The sequence below is a fragment of the Procambarus clarkii genome, unplaced genomic scaffold (assembly GCF_040958095.1).
Source record: "Procambarus clarkii isolate CNS0578487 unplaced genomic scaffold, FALCON_Pclarkii_2.0 HiC_scaffold_109, whole genome shotgun sequence".
NCBI lineage: Eukaryota > Metazoa > Arthropoda > Malacostraca > Decapoda > Cambaridae > Procambarus > Procambarus clarkii.
Window position 1 is genome coordinate 2,880,643 of NW_027189142.1, and position 21,366 is coordinate 2,902,008.

Genomic DNA, 21,366 nt, shown 5'->3' on the forward strand with positions numbered 1-21,366 from the left:
AGTGGGGGGCTTAGGGGGGAGGGGGGGAAGGGAGGGCATGGGGGTGGGAGAGACGGGAAGGCATGTGGGAGAAGGGAGGGCATGGGGGATGGGGGGAAGGGAGGTCCTGGGGAGAGGGGTGAGGGGGAGAAGGGGGGTGAGTGGGGGGAGGGGGGTGGGTGGGGGGAGGGTGCCCTAGGTGGGTACTTAGTGGGGGGCTGACAGGGGATGGGGCAGGTTGGGTGTCTGTTGGGTAGAATTTGGGGGTGGTGCCCCAATCCCTGTGGCTGTTGCACTGTTTGAGGAGGGTTCTCCACTTCGCTCTGGGATTGTAGGGTTCTGGGTTGTGGTACTCTGATTTCCTTCTCTCTCCCTGCGCTCCTTCCTCGCGTCTGCTGTCCGTATTCTCTCTTCCCTTGTCATATCCCTCTGCAGGAATATTTTCTTGAACTTCTCTACACCTTTTAGACAACACTTCCTTGCTAGCAGTTCCTCTTTCGCGATTTCGCTCATGAAAACCACCTTTATCATTCGGTCTCTGTCCTTGTTGTACTTTCCAAGCCTGAAAACCTTTTCAACATTTCGCTCAGCTCCCTCCATCCTTACCTCTTTAAGGATCTCTTTAATCAGTTTTGTCTTGTCTTGCTCCGTGGTCCTCTCTCGCTGGTCCCTGTTTGTTTTTAATGCCTGCTACTACTATTGCTCTATTTCTCTCTATCAGCCGGCTAGTACATCTAGCTGCTTCCTGAGAGGAAGCCACTTCCATGGCAACTTCCTTAACCGCAGACCTAGCTTCAGGGCTCTTTTTAAGCATTTCAGCAAATGAGATCTGGGTTGTGGTGGTCCCCTCCACAGTAGCATTCCCATCTCCCTGGGGTACGGTTTGTGCCTGGTATTGTGGAAGAGTCTCCTTTAGGTATCTTATCTCCTCCTTTGCTGCCCTTAAATCATCTTGCAGGTTGGCTACTGTCTCCCTCATTACCCTCAGTCCTTCACTGAATTCATTCTGCATTTGCTGGAGTACTTCCTTCATCCAGGCTTCCTGTTCCATCCCATCCTCTGCGTTTGTTCCAGTTGTGAATGTCCTGCGTTTGGCAGTCAGAGTTCGTCTCCCTTCCATGATTTCCCTATGAGTGTGTGTGTGTGAGAGAGAGAGAGAGAGAGAGAGAGAGAGAGAGAGAGAGAGAGAGAGAGAGAGAGAGAGAGAGAGAGAGAGAGAGAGAGAGAGAGAGAGAGAAGAGGGAGGGAGAGAGAGGGGGGAGGAGAGAGAGAGGGGGAGGAAGAGAGAGAGGGGGAGCGAGAGAGGGAGGGGAGAGAGAGAGGGGAGGGAGAGAGAGAGGGGAGGGAGAGGGGGGGAGGAGAGAGAGGGGGGAGGGAGAGAGAGAGGGGAGAGGAGAGAGAGGGGGAGAGAGAGAGGGGGGGGGAGAGAGAGAGGGGGAGGGGGAGAGAGAGAGGGGGAGGGGGAGAGAGAGGGGGGAGGGGGAGAGAGAGGGGGAGGGAGAGAGAGAGGGGGGAGGGAGAGAGAGGGGGAGGGAGAGAGAGGGGGGAGGGAGAGAGAGGGAGAGAGAGGGGAGGGGAGAGAGAGGGGGAGAGGAGGGAGAGGGGGAGAGGGAGAGAGAGGGGGAGAGGGAGAGAGAGGGGGAGAGGGAGAGAGGGGGAGGGAGAGAGAGAGAGAGAGAGGGGGAGGGAGGGAGAGAGAGAGAGAGAGGAGAGGGGAGAGAGAGAGGAGAGAGAGAGAGAGAGAGAGGAGAGAGAGAGAGAGAGAGAGAGAGAGAGAGAGAGAGAGGGAGAGAGAGAGAGAGAGGGAGAGAGAGAGAGAGAGAGAGAGGGTGTGTGAGTATATGGGGAGAGGTGGAAGGTGGAAGTGAGGGAGGGGGATGGAGAGGGTGTTGTGGGGGTGGGTTAGTGCGGGTGGGTACGAGAGGAGGTATGTGTGTGTGTGCGTGTGCGTGTGTGCGTGGTGTGTGTGTGTGGTGTTGAGTGCGGGGGTGTTTGTGTATAGGGGAGGGGTTAGGGGGGTGTCTTGGGGCAGTGTAAGGCGTGGGAAAACGTGAGGGTGAGGGTGGCGTGAGTGAGGGTGAGCGGTCACCAGTGTGTGCGTGCGTGCATGTGTGTGTGTGTTACACTGGCTTGTTGTGGTGAGGAGGGGGGGGGGGGTAGGTCTAGTCAGTGCGGTGTAATGTAACACACAGGTGTGAGAAGCTGGTACCAAGCTGAGGCTCTTGAGCTACTTTTTCGTATTTTAATTACTTATGTTCAAAGCTAATTACTATATAAAAAACACTGTACACCTTATATGACTGACTTTGAGAGGCACTCACCTCCGAGTAAGCATCCCACAGCACAATTAGGTGATTTATGAAGCGATGTCCGATATTGTTGTTGACGTCCCAGCCAGAGGTCCTCCCACGTTCGTGGTCCAAAAATCTTCCCTTCGCGGCCTCTGGTGCCACCGTCTTGCCACAATCTCGTTCTTTTTCAATTTTTTTCTTATCAAACGTTATAAGAATTCAATATGTTGCGTTATCACTGCGTTGCTGTACCTTTCATATGACCAAAAACTATGTTTTGGGCTCACTGGTACGTAAATATCCCCGAGAATATTGAAGTAATTCGCGGACTGCACGTCCTACCCTTGTTCACTGACCGCCTGCCTACTACTGTGTGATGTGTGTGTGTGTGTGTGTGTGTGTGTGTGTGTGTGTGTGTGTGTGTGTGTGTGTGTGTGTGTGTGTGTACTCACCTAATTGTGCTTGCGGGGGTTGAGCTCTGGCTCTTTGGTCCCGCCTCTCAACCGTCAATCAACTGGTGTACAGATTCCTGAGCCTATTGGGCTCTATCATATCTACATTTGAAACTGTGAATGGAGTCAGCCTCCACCACATCACTTCCTAATGCATTCCATTTGCTAACTACTCTGACACTGAAAAAGTTCTTTCTAACGTCTCTGTGGCTCATTTGGGTACTCAGCTTCCACCTGTGTCCCCTTGTTCGCGTCCCACCAGTGTTGAAAAGTTCATCCTTGTTTACCCGGTCGATTCCCCTGAGGATTTTGTAGGTTGTGATCATGTCCCCCCTTACTCTTCTGTCTTCCAGTGTCGTGAGGTGCATTTCCCGCATGTGTGTGTGTGTGTGTGTGTGTGTGTGTGTGTGTGTGTGTGTGTGTGTGTACTCACCTAGTTGTACTCACCTAGTTGTGTTTGCGGGGGTTGAGCTCTGGCTCTTTGGTCCCGCCTCTCAACCGTCAATCAACAGGTGTACAGATTCCTGAGCCTATCGGGCTCTATCATATCTACGCTTGAAACGGTGTATGGAGTCAGCCTCCACCACATCTCTTCCTAATGCATTCCATTTGTCCACCACTCTGACACTAAAAAAGTTCCTTCTAATATCTCTGTGGCTCATTTGGGCACTTAGTTTCCACCTGTGTCCCCTTGTACGTGTTCCCCTTGTGTTAAATAGCCTGTCTTTATCTACCCTATCAATTCCCTTCAGAATCTTGAATGTGGTTATCATGTCCCCCCCAACTCTTCTGTCTTCCAGCGAAGTGAGGTGTGTGTGTGTGTGTGTTAGAGAGAAATAGATGTAGTAGATATAAAAAAAGGAAAAATACATATATATGATAGGCGGGGTCCAAGAGCTAATAACTCGATTCTGCAGATACATATAGTAAATACAAGGAGAAAATAAATACACACACACACACACATTAATTGATAATGGACTGTTTTGTGTGCGTATCCATGTGTACTATTGGCAAGACCGACAGACACGTGAAGCTATGTGTGTTTATGTGTACCTGTAATTGAACTGACATGTGTACGGTAATTATCTGTATGTGTCCATTTTAAAGGTACACATTAGTGAATGTGTATTTATGTAAATTGATTGACATATGTACGTGTGCGCGCGATTAGTGTTCCTGTAATTTACATGGTTAACATTTATACGTTTGAATGACATAGTTTCCCATTACTGTCACATTTTTTGTTACATGTCTACTATTGTCAAGATGGACAGACACGTCCAGCTATGAGTGTTTATGTGTACCAGTAATTGAACTGACATGTGTACTGCAACTATCTGCGTGTGTCCATTTTAAAGGAATATATTAGTGAATGTTTATTTATGTAAATTGATTGGAATATGTATGTGGACGCTCGGTTAGTGTTACTGTAATTTATATGGTTTACGTTTGAATGACATAGTTTCCCCTAAATGTCACATTTTTTGTTACTATTTCGCTGTTCACTCTCACTCTCTCTGAATCCCGTGGACTAATTGTGCTCACGTGTGTTTGTTTTGGGTAGGGCAACCATAGGTTTTTTACACAATAATTTTTAACTATTTGAAAAGAAACATTTCAAAAGATAATTTAAGTTTGTAATAAGTGTTCTTTTTCCTAACATAGAAGTCAATCACACAGTACCTAACCTCAGTCAGAAACACTTTTCTTACTATATCTCGCAACGTCTTTTGCATATATATCCTATCTTAAATAATTAACAATTTTAATTCATAACTGCCAACCCCCTCCCCTCCAAAGCTTTCAAGGCCACCAAACATCATTCCTTTCCCTTAACCTCTCCCAAATTATCTTTTGCACCAATACACAAACTAGGGGGCTTTATAGCTGAGTGGACGTCGCTCTCGACTCGTAATCCTAGCTCATTCAATCCCCGGTGATGGAACAAACGGAAATCAGCAGAGTTTCTATCATTCTGATGCCCCTGTTACCTAGCAGTAAATATGTACCTGGGCGTTAGACAGCTGTTACGGGCTGCTTCCTGGGTGTGTGTGTGTGGAATGTTTTTTATTAGTTAGTAATAATTGATTGATTGACAGTTGAGAGGCGGGCCGAAAGAGTAGAGCTCAACCCTCGCAAGCACAACTAGGTGAACACAACTAGAAATACTAACCAACCACGATCTCGACAATCCATTACACACAACCCCCCCTCCCCCCAACTCCCCAAATCGTTCTACCTAAGTCAATAAAAAATTAAAACAAATCAATTAATTCACCAAAAATACTAACTATAAATAAAGGAACCAAATTTGAGACATACAGCGACTCCAGCGTGGTCTAGTCGGAAGAGAACGTGTTCTCATCTGGATAGATTGCGATCGAGTCTGTCGGAACGGGTGTGTAACTGCAGGGCACAAATATTTGTGTGTCCCCTCCTGTAGCTGCCTCTGTTTCGACAGGTTCCCTGGATAGCTGGAATTGACCAGGCCCTTGGAAAGTGGGGAAGGGGTGAAATCCGTTGGGCCCACGGATGGATACCTTGGATCCATGGACCTAGAGCAGGTCTAATCACCTGGGATTCGAACCCACGGTGGGAATAAGGGAGGAGATATGGGAAGGGGGGGAGGGGAAGGATGTTTCCCTGGAACCAAACCTCACATAAACCCGGACACACACACACACACACCCTCACCCGAACACTCACAGGGGCACTCACACTCACACACACCCATAGACTGTGATAAGGGAGACCATCTGAGGGGACACAGATGGCCTCCTGGACCCACAGGTATAACCGGACACACACGCACCCGGACACTCACAGGGACACTCACACTCACACACACTCGCCCGGACACTCACACAGACACAAACTGTGATAAGGGAGACCATCTGAGGGGACACGATGGCCTCCTGGACACACAAGTATATATCAATATTTAATTTATTATTTATTATTTAATTTTATTAAATAAATAAATCAAATTAATGTTTTTTAATAAATTATTATTTTATTAAATTATTAAATAATTATATTAATATAAAAAATAAATTAAATTTAATAATAAAATATTTATTATTTAATTTACAAATATGACAGATTTTTTAAATATATATATATATATATATATATATATATATATATATATATATATATATATATATATATATACACATGCAAACAAGCCTTAATGGTCCCCAGGACTATATGCAACTGAAAACTCACATGCCAGAAGTGACTCGAACCCATACTGCCAGGAGCAATGCAACTGGTATGTACAGGACGCCTTAATCCGATTTTGTCAATTTTAAAGGAATATATTAGTGAATATTTATTATGTAAATTGATATATATATATATATTATATATATATATATATATATATATATATATATATATATATATATATATATATATATATATATATATAAAGGAATGTCTGTCTATGTAATGACGCCACATGTGGAGGCTGCAGCCATACACAGATTTATTTTAAAATTTATTTATTAATATATTATTAAGGCTTATTACTAAATTAAATATTTGTAGAGGGAATGGTCTGGGGTAGGGAACGGGCATAGGTTGGTCAGTGTTGATTTAGCTAAAGGATTTAGGAATAATTATTAATTATCTTATCACCCAACCCCCCTTACCAATTTAATTAAAGTTAATTGTAAAATAATGCTTGAGATGCTGAAGACTTTTTCGTACTTAGAAAAAACCTAAATTAAACACATAAAGTAGTTATTGGTCCTGATTTAAGTTAAAGGAAGAGGTGCAAAGGTGGTGGTGGGGGGGGGGGGAGGATACGGGATTTAGAGGTGGAATGAAAAGAGGGAACAGGGGGAGTGGTGCAGGTGAAACAGGGAGGAAGAGGGGCGAACAGGGGGTGCTGTACATGTGAAACAGGAATGGGGATGGGGGAATAGGGGGAGTGGGCAAGTGAAACAGGGATGGGGGAACAGGGGGAGTGGTGCAGGTGAAACAGGGATGGGGATGGGGGAACAGGGGGAGTGGTGCAGGTGAAACAGGGATGGGGATGGGGGAACAGGGGGAGTGGTGCAGGTGAAACAGGGATGGGGATGGGGGAACAGGGGGAGTGGTGCAGGTGAAACAGGGATGGGGATAGGGGAACAGGGGGAGTGGTGCAAGTGAAACAGGGATGGGGATGGGGGAAGAGGGGGAGTGGTGCAAGTGAAACAGGGATGGGGATGGGGGAACAGGGGGAGTGGTGCAAGTGAAACAGGAATGGGGATGGGGGAATAGGGGGAGTGGTGCAAGTGAAACAGGGATGGGGATGGGGGAATAGGGGGAGTGGTGCAAGTGAAACAGGGATGGGGATGGGGGAACAGGGGGAGTGGTGCAGGTGAAACAGGGATGGGGATGGCGGAACAGGAGGAGTGGTGCAGGTGAAACAGGGATGGGGATGGTGGAACAGGGGGAGTGGTGCAGGTGAAACAGGGATGCAGAGGGAGAAAATGGGGGGAGTGGTGCAAGTGAAACAGGGATTAAAGGAAAATTTATATAAGTAGATAGATGGATGTTTACATTGATTGCTAAATATATACATTGACGGATAGACGGATGCATAGATGCATCCGTCTATCTGATGGATGGAAAGACATATGAGTAGATGGATGGATAGACAGAAGAGTTGATGGACGGATAAATGGATAGATAGATGTATATAATGATAAATGGTTGGTTTATGGGAAGATAGATTGATGGATTGACAGATATAAGTAGATAGATAGATGGATCCATTGATGGATTCATTTGTGCTTATCTCTTGAGGTTCTTCTTGAGATGATTTCGGGGCTTTAGTGTCCCCGCGGTCCGGTCCTCGACCAGGCCTCCACCCCCAGGAAGCAGCCCGTGACAGCTGACTAACACCCAGGTACCTGTTTTACTGCAAGGTAACAGGGGCACAGGGTGAAAGAAACTCTGCCTATTGTTTCTCGGCGGCGCCCGGAATCGAACCCGGGACCACACGATCACAAGTCCAGTGTCCAGTGAAGGACACTGGACTTGATAAGTCCGCTCGGCCGACTGGCTCCCCGGTCGGAGGGGAGCCGGTGAACAGGCGAATCAGGTTAAAGAATATCTGTCGATTTGCTATTGCATCAACTGAGATTCGATATGGGACCATTAGGATTATAACCAACGAACTCTCTCCGTTTAGACGGTAGGCCTCCAGTTTGTGTGTGGTGTGTGTGTGTGTGTGTGTGTGTGTGTGTGTGTGTGTGTGTGTGTGTGTGTGTGTGTGTGTGTGTGTGTGTGTGTGTGTGTGTGTACTCACCTAGTTGTACTCACCTAGTTGTGTTTGCGGGGGTTGAGCTCTGGCTCTTTGGTCCCGCCTCTCAACCGTCAATCAACAGGTGTACAGATTCCTGAGCCTATCGGGCTCTATCATATCTACACTTGAAACTGTGTATGGAGTCAGCCTCCACCACATCTCTTCCTAATGCATTCCATTTGTCCACCACTCTGACACTAAAAAAGTTCTTTCTAATATCTCTGTGGCTCATTTGGGCACTTAGTTTCCACCTGTGTCCCCTTGTACGTGTTCCCCTTGTGTTAAATAGCCTGTCTTTATCTACCCTATCAATTCCCTTCAGAATCTTGAATGTGGTTATCATGTCCCCCCCAACTCTTCTGTCTTCCAGCGAAGTGAGGTGTGTGTGTGTGTGTGTGTGTTAGAGAGAAATAGATGTAGTAGATATAAAAAAAGGAAAAATACATATATATGATAGGCGGGGTCCAAGAGCTAATAACTCGATTCTGCAGATACATATAGTAAATACAAGGAGAAAATAAATACACACACACACACACACATTAATTGATAATGGACTGTTTTGTGTGCGTATCCATGTGTACTATTGGCAAGACCGACAGACACGTGAAGCTATGTGTGTTTTGTGTACCTGTAATTGAACTGACATGTGTACGGTAATTATCTGTATGTGTCCATTTTAAAGGTACACATTAGTGAATGTGTATTTATGTAAATTGATTGACATATGTACGTGTGCGCGCGATTAGTGTTCCTGTAATTTACATGGTTAACATTTATACGTTTGAATGACATAGTTTCCCATTACTGTCACATTTTTTGTTACATGTCTACTATTGTCAAGATGGACAGACACGTCCAGCTATGAGTGTTTATGTGTACCAGTAATTGAACTGACATGTGTACTGCAACTATCTGCGTGTGTCCATTTTAAAGGAATATATTAGTGAATGTTTATTTATGTAAATTGATTGGAATATGTATGTGGACGCTCGGTTAGTGTTACTGTAATTTATATGGTTAACGTTTGAATGACATAGTTTCCCCTAAATGTCACATTTTTTGTTACTATTTCGCTGTTCACTCTCACTCTCTCTGAATCCCGTGGACTAATTGTGCTCACGTGTGTTTGTTTTGGGTAGGGCAACCATAGGTTTTTTACACAATAATTTTTAACTATTTGAAAAGAAACATTTCAAAAGATAATTTAAGTTTGTAATAAGTGTTCTTTTTCCTAACATAGAAGTCAATCACACAGTACCTAACCTCAGTCAGAAACACTTTTCTTACTATATCTCGCAACGTCTTTTGCATATATATCCTATCTTAAATAATTAACAATTTTAATTCATAACTGCCAACCCCCCTCCCCTCCAAAGCTTTCAAGGCCACCAAACATCATTCCTTTCCCTTAACCTCTCCCAAATTATCTTTTGCACCAATACACAAACTAGGGGGCTTTATAGCTGAGTGGACGTCGCTCTCGACTCGTAATCCTAGCTCATTCAATCCCCCGGTGATGGAACAAACGGAAATCAGAAAACGGAAATCAGCAGAGTTTCTATCATTCTGATGCCCCTGTTACCTAGTAAATATGTACCTGGGCGTTAGACAGCTGTTACGGGCTGCTTCCTGGGTGTGTGTGTGTGGAATGTTTTTTATTAGTTAGTAATAATTGATTGATTGACAGTTGAGAGGCGGGCCGAAAGAGTAGAGCTCAACCCTCGCAAGCACAACTAGGTGAACACAACTAGATAAATACTAACCAACCACGATCTCGACAATCCATTACACACAACCCCCCCTCCCCCCAACTCCCCAAATCGTTCTACCTAAGTCAATAAAAAATTAAAACAAATCAATTAATTCACCAAAAATACTAACTATAAATAAAGGAACCAAATTTGAGACATACAGCGACTCCAGCGTGGTCTAGTCGGAAGAGAACGTGTTCTCATCTGGATAGATTGCGATCGAGTCTGTCGGAACGGGTGTGTAACTGCAGGGCACAAATATTTGTGTGTCCCCTCCTGTAGCTGCCTCTGTTTCGACAGGTTCCCTGGATAGCTGGAATTGACCAGGCCCTTGGAAAGTGGGGAAGGGGTGAAATCCGTTGGGCCCACGGATGGATACCTTGGATCCATGGACCTAGAGCAGGTCTAATCACCTGGGATTCGAACCCACGGTGGGAATAAGGGAGGAGATATGGGAAGGGGGGGAGGGGAAGGATGTTTCCCTGGAACCAAACCTCACATAAACCCGGACACACACACACACACACACCCTCACCCGAACACTCACAGGGGCACTCACACTCACACACACCCATAGACTGTGATAAGGGAGACCATCTGAGGGGACACAGATGGCCTCCTGGACCCACAGGTATAACCGGACACACACGCACCCGGACACTCACAGGGACACTCACACTCACACACACTCGCCCGGACACTCACACACAGACACAAACTGTGATAAGGGAGACCATCTGAGGGGACACAGATGGCCTCCTGGACACACAAGTATATATCAATATTTAATTTATTATTTATTATTTAATTTTATTAAATAAATAAATCAAATTAATGTTTTTTAATAAATTATTATTTTATTAAATTATTAAATAATTATATTAATATAAAAAATAAATTAAATTTAATAATAAAATATTTATTATTTAATTTACAAATATGACAGATTTTTTAAATATATATATTATATATATATATATATATATATATATATATATATATATATATATATATATATATATATATATACACATGCAAACAAGCCTTAATGGTCCCCAGGACTATATGCAACTGAAAACTCACATGCCAGAAGTGACTCGAACCCATACTGCCAGGAGCAATGCAACTGGTATGTACAGGACGCCTTAATCCGATTGTGTCAATTTTAAAGGAATATATTAGTGAATATTTATTTATGTAAATTGATATATATATATATATATATATATATATATATATATATATATATATATATATATATATATATATATATAAGAGAATGTCTGTCTATGTAATGACGCCACATGCTGGAGGCTGCAGCCATACACAGATTTATTTTAAAATTTATTTATTAATATATTATTAAGGCTTATTATTACTAAATTAATGTATTTGTAGAGGGAATGGTCTGGGGTAGGGAACGGGCATAGGTTGGTCAGTGTTGACTTTAGCTAAAGGATTTAGGAATAATTATTAATTATTCTTATCACCCAACCCCCCCTTACCAATTTAATTAAAGTTAATTGTAAAATAATGCTTGAGATGGCTGAAGACTTTTTCGTACTTAGAAAAAACCTAAATTAAACACATAAAGTAGTTTATTGGTCCTGATTTAAGTTAAAGGAAGAGGTGCAAAGGTGGTGGTGGGGGGGGGGGAGGATACGGGATTTAGAGGTGGAATGAAAAGAGGGAACAGGGGGAGTGGTGCAGGTGAAACAGGGAGGAAGAGGGGCGAACAGGGGGTGCTGTACATGTGAAACAGGAATGGGGATGGGGGAATAGGGGGAGTGGTGCAAGTGAAACAGGGATGGGGGAACAGGGGGAGTGGTGCAGGTGAAACAGGGATGGGGATGGGGGAACAGGGGGAGTGGTGCAGGTGAAACAGGGATGGGGATGGGGGAACAGGGGGAGTGGTGCAGGTGAAACAGGGATGGGGATAGGGGAACAGGGGGAGTGGTGCAAGTGAAACAGGGATGGGGATGGGGGAAGAGGGGGAGTGGTGCAAGTGAAACAGGGATGGGGATGGGGGAACAGGGGGAGTGGTGCAAGTGAAACAGGAATGGGGATGGGGGAATAGGGGGAGTGGTGCAAGTGAAACAGGGATGGGGGAATAGGGGGAGTGGTGCAAGTGAAACAGGGATGGGGATGGGGGAACAGGGGGAGTGGTGCAGGTGAAACAGGGATGGGGATGGCGGAACAGGGGAGTGGTGCAGGTGAAACAGGGATGGGGATGGTGGAACAGGGGGAGTGGTGCAGGTGAAACAGGGATGCAGAGGGAGAAAATGGGGGGAGTGGTGCAAGTGAAACAGGGATTAAAGGAAAATTTATATAAGTAGATAGATGGATGTTTACATTGATTGCTAAATATATACATTGACGGATAGACGGATGCATAGATGCATCCGTCTATCTGATGGATGGAAAGACATATGAGTAGATGGATGGATAGACAGAAGAGTTGATGGACGGATAAATGGATAGATAGATGTATATAATGATAAATGGTTGGTTTATGGGAAGATAGATTGATGGATTGACAGATATAAGTAGATAGATAGATGGATCCATTGATGGATTCATTTGTGCTTATCTCTTGAGGTTCTTCTTGAGATGATTTCGGGGCTTTAGTGTCCCCGCGGTCCGGTCCTCGACCAGGCCTCCACCCCCAGGAAGCAGCCCGTGACAGCTGACTAACACCCAGGTACCTGTTTTACTGCAAGGTAACAGGGGCACAGGGTGAAAGAAACTCTGCCTATTGTTTCTCGGCGGCGCCCGGAATCGAACCCGGGACCACACGATCACAAGTCCAGTGTCCAGTGAAGGACACTGGACTTGATAAGTCCGCTCGGCCGACTGGCTCCCCGGTCGGAGGGGAGCCGGTGAACAGGCGAATCAGGTTAAAGAATATCTGTCGATTTGCTATTGCATCAACTGAGATTCGATATGGGACCATTAGGATTATAACCAACGAACTCTCTCCGTTTAGACGGTAGGCCTCCAGTTTGTGTGTGTGTGTGTGTGTGTGTGTGTGTGTGTGTGTGTGTGTGTGTGTGTGTGTGTGTGTGTGTGTGTGTGTGTGTGTGTGTGTGTGTGTGTGTGTGTGTACTCACCTAGTTGTACTCACCTAGTTGTGTTTGCGGGGGTTGAGCTCTGGCTCTTTGGTCCCGCCTCTCAACCGTCAATCAACAGGTGTACAGATTCCTGAGCCTATCGGGCTCTATCATATCTACACTTGAAACTGTGTATGGAGTCAGCCTCCACCACATCTCTTCCTAATGCATTCCATTTGTCCACCACTCTGACACTAAAAAAGTTCTTTCTAATATCTCTGTGGCTCATTTGGGCACTTAGTTTCCACCTGTGTCCCCTTGTACGTGTTCCCCTTGTGTTAAATAGCCTGTCTTTATCTACCCTATCAATTCCCTTCAGAATCTTGAATGTGGTTATCATGTCCCCCCCAACTCTTCTGTCTTCCAGCGAAGTGAGGTGTGTGTGTGTGTGTGTGTGTGTGTTAGAGAGAAATAGATGTAGTAGATATAAAAAAAGGAAAAATACATATATATGATAGGCGGGGTCCAAGAGCTAATAACTCGATTCTGCAGATACATATAGTAAATACAAGGAGAAAATAAATACACACACACACACACATTAATTGATAATGGACTGTTTTGTGTGCGTATCCATGTGTACTATTGGCAAGACCGACAGACACGTGAAGCTATGTGTGTTTATGTGTACCTGTAATTGAACTGACATGTGTACGGTAATTATCTGTATGTGTCCATTTTAAAGGTACACATTAGTGAATGTGTATTTATGTAAATTGATTGACATATGTACGTGTGCGCGCGATTAGTGTTCCTGTAATTTACATGGTTAACATTTATACGTTTGAATGACATAGTTTCCCATTACTGTCACATTTTTTGTTACATGTCTACTATTGTCAAGATGGACAGACACGTCCAGCTATGAGTGTTTATGTGTACCAGTAATTGAACTGACATGTGTACTGCAACTATCTGCGTGTGTCCATTTTAAAGGAATATATTAGTGAATGTTTATTTATGTAAATTGATTGGAATATGTATGTGGACGCTCGGTTAGTGTTACTGTAATTTATATGGTTAACGTTTGAATGACATAGTTTCCCCTAAATGTCACATTTTTTGTTACTATTTCGCTGTTCACTCTCACTCTCTCTGAATCCCGTGGACTAATTGTGCTCACGTGTGTTTGTTTTGGGTAGGGCAACCATAGGTTTTTTACACAATAATTTTTAACTATTTGAAAAGAAACATTTCAAAAGATAATTTAAGTTTGTAATAAGTGTTCTTTTTCCTAACATAGAAGTCAATCACACAGTACCTAACCTCAGTCAGAAACACTTTTCTTACTATATCTCGCAACGTCTTTTGCATATATATCCTATCTTAAATAATTAACAATTTTAATTCATAACTGCCAACCCCCCTCCCCTCCAAAGCTTTCAAGGCCACCAAACATCATTCCTTTCCCTTAACCTCTCCCAAATTATCTTTTGCACCAATACACAAACTAGGGGGCTTTATAGCTGAGTGGACGTCGCTCTCGACTCGTAATCCTAGCTCATTCAATCCCCCGGTGATGGAACAAACGGAAATCAGCAGAGTTTCTATCATTCTGATGCCCCTGTTACCTAGCAGTAAATATGTACCTGGGCGTTAGACAGCTGTTACGGGCTGCTTCCTGGGTGTGTGTGTGGAATGTTTTTTATTAGTTAGTAATAATTGATTGATTGACAGTTGAGAGGCGGGCCGAAAGAGTAGAGCTCAACCCTCGCAAGCACAACTAGGTGAACACAACTAGATAAATACTAACCAACCACGATCTCGACAATCCATTACACACAACCCCCCCTCCCCCCAACTCCCCAAATCGTTCTACCTAAGTCAATAAAAAATTAAAACAAATCAATTAATTCACCAAAAATACTAACTATAAATAAAGGAACCAAATTTGAGACATACAGCGACTCCAGCGTGGTCTAGTCGGAAGAGAACGTGTTCTCATCTGGATAGATTGCGATCGAGTCTGTCGGAACGGGTGTGTAACTGCAGGGCACAAATATTTGTGTGTCCCCTCCTGTAGCTGCCTCTGTTTCGACAGGTTCCCTGGATAGCTGGAATTGACCAGGCCCTTGGAAAGTGGGGAAGGGGTGAAATCCGTTGGGCCCACGGATGGATACCTTGGATCCATGGACCTAGAGCAGGTCTAATCACCTGGGATTCGAACCCACGGTGGGAATAAGGGAGGAGATATGGGAAGGGGGGGAGGGGAAGGATGTTTCCCTGGAACCAAACCTCACATAAACCCGGACACCACACACACACACACACCCTCACCCGAACACTCACAGGGGCACTCACACTCACACACACCCATAGACTGTGATAAGGGAGACCATCTGAGGGGACACAGATGGCCTCCTGGACCCACAGGTATAACCGGACACACACGCACCCGGACACTCACAGGGACACTCACACTCACACACACTCGCCCGGACACTCACACACAGACACAAACTGTGATAAGGGAGACCATCTGAGGGGACACAGATGGCCTCCTGGACACACAAGTATATATCAATATTTAATTTATTATTTATTATTTAATTTTATTAAATAAATAAATCAAATTAATGTTTTTTAATAAATTATTATTTTATTAAATTATTAAATAATTATATTAATATAAAAAATAAATTAAATTTAATAATAAAATATTTATTATTTAATTTACAAATGACAGATTTTTTAAATATATATATATATATATATATATATATATATATATATATATATATATATATATATATATATATATATATATATATATATATATATATATATATATATATATATATATATATACATGCAAACAAGCCTTAATGGTCCCCAGGACTATATGCAACTGAAAACTCACATGCCAGAAGTGACTCGAACCCATACTGCCAGGAGCAATGCAACTGGTATGTACAGGACGCCTTAATCCGATTGTGTCAATTTTAAAGGAATATATTAGTGAATATTTATTTATGTAAATTGATATATATATATATATATATATATATATATATATATATATATATATATATATATATATATATATATATATATATATATATATATATAAAGAGAATGTCTGTCTATGTAATGACGCCACATGCTGGAGGCTGCAGCCATACACAGATTTATTTTAAAATTTATTTATTAATATATTATTAAGGCTTATTATTACTAAATTAATGTATTTGTAGAGGGAATGGTCTGGGGTAGGGAACGGGCATAGGTTGGTCAGTGTTGACTTTAGCTAAAGGATTTAGGAATAATTATTAATTATTCTTATCACCCAACCCCCCCTTACCAATTTAATTAAAGTTAATTGTAAAATAATGCTTGAGATGGCTGAAGACTTTTTCGTACTTAGAAAAAACCTAAATTAAACACATAAAGTAGTTTATTGGTCCTGATTTAAGTTAAAGGAAGAGGTGCAAAGGTGGTGGTGGGGGGGGGGAGGATACGGGATTTAGAGGTGGAATGAAAAGAGGGAACAGGGGGAGTGGTGCAGGTGAAACAGGGAGGAAGAGGGGCGAACAGGGGGTGCTGTACATGTGAAACAGGAATGGGGATGGGGGAATAGGGGGAGTGGTGCAAGTGAAACAGGGATGGGGGAACAGGGGGAGTGGTGCAGGTGAAACAGGGATGGGGATGGGGGAACAGGGGGAGTGGTGCAGGTGAAACAGGGATGGGGATGGGGGAACAGGGGGAGTGGTGCAGGTGAAACAGGGATGGGGATAGGGGAACAGGGGGAGTGGTGCAAGTGAAACAGGGATGGGGATGGGGGAAGAGGGGGAGTGGTGCAAGTGAAACAGGGATGGGGATGGGGGAACAGGGGGAGTGGTGCAAGTGAAACAGGAATGGGGATGGGGGAATAGGGGGAGTGGTGCAAGTGAAACAGGGATGGGGATGGGGAATAGGGGGAGTGGTGCAGTGAAACAGGGATGGGGATGGGGAACAGGGGGAGTGGTGCAGGTGAAACAGGGATGCAGAGGGAGAAAATGGGGGAGTGGTGCAAGTGAAACAGGGATTAAAGGAAAATTTATATAAGTAGATAGATGGATGTTTACATTGATTGCTAAATATATACATTGACGGATAGACGGATGCATAGATGCATCCGTCTATCTGATGGATGGAAAGACATATGAGTAGATGGATGGATAGACAGAAGAGTTGATGGACGGATAAATGGATAGATAGATGTATATAATGATAAATGGTTGGTTTATGGGAAGATAGATTGATGGATTGACAGATATAAGTAGATAGATAGATGGATCCATTGATGGATTCATTTGTGCTTATCTCTTGAGGTTCTTCTTGAGATGATTTCGGGGCTTTAGTGTCCCCGCGGTCCGGTCCTCGACCAGGCCTCCACCCCCAGGAAGCAGCCCGTGACAGCTGACTAACACCCAGGTACCTGTTTTACTGCAAGGTAACAGGGGCACAGGGTGAAAGAAACTCTGCCTATTGTTTCTCGGCGGCGCCCGGAATCGAACCCGGGACCACACGATCACAAGTCCAGTGTCCAGTGAAGGACACTGGACTTGATAAGTCCGCTCGGCCGACTGGCTCCCCGGTCGGAGGGGAGCCGGTGAACAGGCGAATCAGGTTAAAGAATATCTGTCGATTTGCTATTGCATCAACTGAGATTCGATATGGGACCATTAGGATTATAACCAACGAACTCTCTCCGTTTAGACGGTAGGCCTCCAGTTTGTGTGTGTGTGTGTGTGTGTGTGTGTGTGTGTGTGTGTGTGTGTGTGTGTGTGTGTGTGTGTGTGTGTGTGTGTGTGTGTGTGTGTGTGTGTGTGTGTGTGTGTGTGTGTGTGTGTGTTGTGACTCACCTAGTTGTACTCACCTAGTTGTGTTTGCGGGGGTTGAGCTCTGGCTCTTTGGTCCCGCCTCTCAACCGTCAATCAACAGGTGTACAGATTCCTGAGCCTATCGGGCTCTATCATATCTACACTTGAAACTGTGTATGGAGTCAGCCTCCACCACATCTCTTCCTAATGCATTCCATTTGTCCACCACTCTGACACTAAAAAAGTTCTTTCTAATATCTCTGTGGCTCATTTGGGCACTTAGTTTCCACCTGTGTCCCCTTGTACGTGTTCCCCTTGTGTTAAATAGCCTGTCTTTATCTACCCTATCAATTCCCTTCAGAATCTTGAATGTGGTTATCATGTCCCCCCCAACTCTTCTGTCTTCCAGCGAAGTGAGGTGTGTGTGTGTGTGTGTGTGTTAGAGAGAAATAGATGTAGTAGATATAAAAAAAGGAAAAATACATATATATGATAGGCGGGGTCCAAGAGCTAATAACTCGATTCTGCAGATACATATAGTAAATACAAGGAGAAAATAAATACACACACACACACACATTAATTGATAATGGACTGTTTTGTGTGCGTATCCATGTGTACTATTGGCAAGACCGACAGACACGTGAAGCTATGTGTGTTTATGTGTACCTGTAATTGAACTGACATGTGTACGGTAATTATCTGTATGTGTCCATTTTAAAGGTACACATTAGTGAATGTGTATTTATGTAAATTGATTGACATATGTACGTGTGCGCGCGATTAGTGTTCCTGTAATTTACATGGTTAACATTTATACGTTTGAATGACATAGTTTCCCATTACTGTCACATTTTTTGTTACATGTCTACTATTGTCAAGATGGACAGACACGTCCAGCTATGAGTGTTTATGTGTACCAGTAATTGAACTGACATGTGTACTGCAACTATCTGCGTGTGTCCATTTTAAAGGAATATATTAGTGAATGTTTATTTATGTAAATTGATTGGAATATGTATGTGGACGCTCGGTTAGTGTTACTGTAATTTATATGGTTAACGTTTGAATGACATAGTTTCCCCTAAATGTCACATTTTTTGTTACTATTTCGCTGTTCACTCTCACTCTCTCTGAATCCCGTGGACTAATTGTGCTCACGTGTGTTTGTTTTGGGTAGGGCAACCATAGGTTTTTTACACAATAATTTTTAACTATTTGAAAAGAAACATTTCAAAAGATAATTTAAGTTTGTAATAAGTGTTCTTTTTCCTAACATAGAAGTCAATCACACAGTACCTAACCTCAGTCAGAAACACTTTTCTTACTATATCTCGCAACGTCTTTTGCATATATATCCTATCTTAAATAATTAACAATTTTAATTCATAACTGCCAACCCCCCTCCCCTCCAAAGCTTTCAAGGCCACCAAACATCATTCCTTTCCCTTAACCTCTCCCAAATTATCTTTTGCACCAATACACAAACTAGGGGGCTTTATAGCTGAGTGGACGTCGCTCTCGACTCGTAATCCTAGCTCATTCAATCCCCCGGTGATGGAACAAACGGAAATCAGCAGAGTTTCTATCATTCTGATGCCCCTGTTACCTAGCAGTAAATATGTACCTGGGCGTTAGACAGCTGTTACGGGCTGCTTCCTGGTGTGTGTGTGTGGAATGTTTTTTATTAGTTAGTAATAATTGATTGATTGACAGTTGAGAGGCGGGCCGAAAGAGTAGAGCTCAACCCTCGCAAGCACAACTAGGTGAACACAACTAGATAAATACTAACCAACCACGATCTCGACAATCCATTACACACAACCCCCCCTCCCCCCAACTCCCCAAATCGTTCTACCTAAGTCAATAAAAAATTAAAACAAATCAATTAATTCACCAAAAATACTAACTATAAATAAAGGAACCAAATTTGAGACATACAGCGACTCCAGCGTGGTCTAGTCGGAAGAGAACGTGTTCTCATCTGGATAGATTGCGATCGAGTCTGTCGGAACGGGTGTGTAACTGCAGGGCACAAATATTTGTGTGTCCCCTCCTGTAGCTGCCTCTGTTTCGACAGGTTCCCTGGATAGCTGGAATTGACCAGGCCCTTGGAAAGTGGGGAAGGGGTGAAATCCGTTGGGCCCACGGATGGATACCTTGGATCCATGGACCTAGAGCAGGTCTAATCACCTGGGATTCGAACCCACGGTGGGAATAAGGGAGGAGATATGGGAAGGGGGGGAGGGGAAGGATGTTTCCCTGGAACCAAACCTCACATAAACCCGGACACACACACACACACACACCCTCACCCGAACACTCACAGGGGCACTCACACTCACACACACCCATAGACTGTGATAAGGGAGACCATCTGAGGGGACACAGATGGCCTCCTGGACCCACAGGTATAACCGGACACACACGCACCCGGACACTCACAGGGACACTCACACTCACACACACTCGCCCGGACACTCACACACAGACACAAACTGTGATAAGGGAGACCATCTGAGGGGACACAGATGGCCTCCTGGACACACAAGTATATATCAATATTTAATTTATTATTTATTATTTAATTTTATTAAATAAATAAATCAAATTAATGTTTTTTAATAAATTATTATTTTATTAAATTATTAAATAATTATATTAATATAAAAAATAAATTAAATTTAATAATAAAATATTTATTATTTAATTTACAAATATGACAGATTTTTTAAATATATATATATATATATATATATATATATATATATATATATATATATTATATATATATATATTATTAAATATGACCGAAAAAGTAAGATTAATAATTCTAACACGAATTTTCTCAATCTTTCGTACATTACGCTTCACTGTTGGAGGTAAATCAAAAATCTCTTCTCCAAAATTCATTTTTATTATTAGTCTGACGCGACACGGGCGCGTTTCGTAAAACTTATTACATTTTCAAAGACTTCACAAATACACAACTGATTAGAACTGTTGTTTACCAGCGTACCTGTGGACGAGACAATCGGAATGATAGCCGACAGAGTGTATCGTGATCCCGCCTGTACTCCTCTTGACATGCCAGAAAGTATTCTGAGGAAACTACTCCAAGCTTGTACTAAAGAGGCACCCTTCTTGAGCCCGGATGGGCACATGTATAAGCAAGTAGATGGGGTCGCCATGGGTTCTCCCCTAGGTGTCCTGTTTGCAAACTTCTACATGGGTACCATCGAGCAAAAAGTCTTAGTCGACATGAACTTGAAACCGGCCATATACTGCAGGTATGTTGACGACATTTTTACACAGGTACCTGATGTCAGACATCTGCAGGAGCTGAAGGAGGCATTTGAGCAGAGTTCCGTGCTGCGTTTCACTTACGAGACGGAAAAGGATAGGAAGCTGCCTTTTCTAGATGTAACAGTCATGGAAAAGGGCGGAGGTTTCCACACTGCAGTCTACACTAAGGAAACAACATAGGAATGTGCCTAAATGCCAACAGCGACTGCCCTGACAGGTACAAGAGGTGTTGTTAACGCATACGTCGACCGTGCTCTCAGCCACAGCTCAGAATGGAAGCAAGTCGACGAAGAACTCTGTAGGGTAAGGCAGGTCCTAGTCAATAACGGCTTCTCCAATGGTTTCATCGAAGACATCATAAGAAGGAAAA